The sequence below is a fragment of the Galeopterus variegatus genome, unplaced genomic scaffold (assembly GCF_000696425.1).
Source record: "Galeopterus variegatus unplaced genomic scaffold, G_variegatus-3.0.2 Scaffold490, whole genome shotgun sequence".
Lineage (NCBI taxonomy): Eukaryota > Metazoa > Chordata > Mammalia > Dermoptera > Cynocephalidae > Galeopterus > Galeopterus variegatus.
Genome location: NW_007726601.1, coordinates 286,203 through 289,390, shown reverse-complemented (window position 1 = coordinate 289,390; position 3,188 = coordinate 286,203).

The following is a 3,188-nucleotide window of genomic DNA, read 5'->3' as shown; positions in this document are numbered from 1 at the left end:
TTTTTTTAAAGATGACCGGTAAGGGGATCTCAACCCTTGGCTTGGTGTTGTCAGCACCACGCTCAACCAGTGAGCAAACCGGCCATCCCTATATAGGATCCGAACCCGCGGCCTTGGTGTTATCAGCACCGCACTCTACCGAGTGAGCCACGGGCCGGCCCCTCACAAGCATTTTAATGCCAACACGTGTCCCAACGACAGCGACACAGGACAGCTCTTCTGCAGACAAGAAAATAAAATTTGGCATCCTTAGTTCATGGGAACAATAACAAAAAAGGCAACGAAGAAGATTTTGTGCCTTTTTAAAAACTTTTTTTTTGGGTTAATTTTGTCCCTTCCTCTCCTGCTTCCAACATACTGCATAAATTAAAGGAACTGAGAAGGGAAAGAATTAGTAGATAAAATTAGTAGATAACAGAAAACCTGAGAGCCTGCATTTCCTATGGTACATTGAGTAATTTCAGTTGTTTTCTTACTCATTGTCTTTTAGACCTCAGATCCTGGCAGAGGGGGCAAGGCTTGACCTGGTAAACTCTAGCTGCTTGGCATTATTTTATTTCGTAGTCCTTTGCTGTAATCCTGCCTTACTTTGTACCTCCTACAGTAGACAAATGGTTCCTTTGTTTAACCTCTTCAAAGGCTTGGTTTATTGTTCTCTAAGTGCCAAACCCAAACCAATCTCAGAAGTTTCCACACTTTGGCTCACTGGCCTGTCTTTGCTATGGTCCTTTTGGGCAACATCTGTCCCTAGGATGGACCCTTGCTGGGTCAGAGGTAGAGATGGCTGTCATAGAGACCCGTTTGCCTTTTAATCTTCGACCTTCATTTGGAAGCCAGTGGAATAGGAGCCTGTTCCTTTTACGTACTTGCAAAGATCCCAAACCATGGCTTCTGACTTTCTTTCCCAAGCCAGTCTTTCTGAGAGCAGCTCACTCTTGGTTGATTTCATTTTTAAATTGTCTATTTCCTCTGTAACTTCTTTTAAATGGACTTTGTATATAAGGAGTTTCTTGAAGGTATCTAATGACCTCCAATCACCAAAGCCAATGGCCTTGTTCCATTTTTTTTTTTTTTTTTTTTTTTTTTTTTTTTTTTTTTTTTTTACTTTGCTGCTTGTGCTCAGGCTCCTGGAAATGATCATACTTTTGATTCCCATATATCAGTGGCTCTCAACCAGAGGCAGTTTTGCTCCAGGAGACATTTGGCAATGTCTGGAGACATTTTGGGTCATCACAAAAAGGTGGGAGCTTACTCTTGTCATTTAGTGGGCAGAGGCCAGAGATGCTGTTACATTTCCTCCAGTGCCCAGGACAGTCCTACAGCAGAGAGCTGTTGTGTCCAACAGGTCAATAGCACTGAGGCTGAGAATTCCTGGGCAACTCGCATTCTCCAGATGTTATTCCCATGTGTTCAGCTTGTTCTTCGGTTTTTCTTGTTGGCTCTCTTTCCCCCTTTACCCATTCTGTGCAGCAGCTGCTAGAACCATCTTGCAGTAAATTCCTAGTAGCTCCTAGTCTCTCCCACTCCGTTTAACCTTGCACACTGATTAATTCTCCTCTTCATTTAAAATTCTTTAGCGGCCCCCAATGGCCAAAAATGAGGCTCCACCTCATGAGCTTGGAATTCCAAGCCCTCATGCATCTGGTTTCCACCTTTTCTTACCCTATTTCCCACCAACTCTACACTTCAGAGTAGCAGGCTATTCACAGTCACTCTGAGTGACAGGCAAGTTCCCACCTCAGCACTTTTGTTCGGGCACTTTCCCCCAGCCTCACTGCTCCTTGATTTATTTCAGAACTATCTTTCCTTCCAGGTGAACTAAAGCCCCATTTTCTCTCTGGAGTCTTCCCTTGCTGGCCTCGCCCGTGATCATGTTACAGAATCATGAAAGTATGGAGCTGCTGTTCTGAAACATAAATTTTGTTCTCAGGGTGGGATCAAGGGGATTCTAGCCAAAATGGATTAACTGTGGCCTTTTCTAACCATTACCTTCTCAGTGAGATTATAAATGTCAGGAGGCCAGGAATCAAGTCTGGCCCATAGTAAATGCTCAATTAATCCTTTAGAGAGAATGAATGCACATGCACACTCCACTGGGTAAGGGAATTAATTGGATGGTAGACTTTCTCAATTACTTTTTGGCTATGTGAGAATCTAGTGTATTAGCAGAGGTTGCTGAATCAGCTTGTCTGGTGGCTTATTCTGTCGTGACCACTTGCTAAATCTGGTAAGTAACATGACCTCTCTGCCTCTCACTTTTCTCATTTGGAAAATGGGACTACCATAATTATAGCACCTATCTTATTGAAGGTATTGTAAGAATTGCATTTAACATAGAGCCCAGTGCCTGGCCGACACTCAGTAAATGTTAGCAGTTGTTACTATGGGTTCCAGATTTAGCAGAGAATCATGTATTGAGCTATTTTAAGTTTAATGTATCAATATTTCATGGTGTTCCACAGTGAAATTTGTGTCCTTTGTCACTTCTTCAAGTATGAAAAATTGTGGACTAATACAAGCTTGTCATTGCATAAGTGAGAAATGGGTCTAGAGTTTGGTGACTAATTCCTAATCCATCCCTGCCCTATCTCCAACTACTGCAGGATTTACTATTCCCAGTGTCTGCCATTTTATAGATCACTTCATTCAGGAAAAGCAAAATTCTGAAAACTCTGGAAGGTGGGATTAGGCATTGTTTCTATTTATTATGACTCAAAGCATTATGTTAGGATTTTCCTCCTTTAACTGAATTCATATGCTGTCCAGTGGCTGACCCTGAGGGTGTGGTCTTGGAAGGCCAGGCACAGGGCAGCACCTCAGCTCCTGTCTAGACAAGGCTGCTACTGGAAACTGCATCTGTTTTCTTGCTCTGGTGAGCTGGTCTGGACATTGGAAAAACTCTTTTCTTTCAAAGCATAGATCAACACCCAGATTTAGAAATTATTTCTGGCTTCTAACCCACATTTCTCCCTAACACATATTAGATCAAGGATTGCCAACAAATGCATGGCTTGGTAGGGACTGTAAATGAGGAATTAATGGGAGTGGTGGGGACTATGACAAATTGGAGAACATTTGCTTCTGTGAAGCTAGCAGCTGCTACTTAGTGTCTGCTGGTTGTCGCCCTGCAATATGGGCTCATTGGTGTCAAGGCTCCCAGTTTATCAGGGAAGGTGGAAATCCAGGTT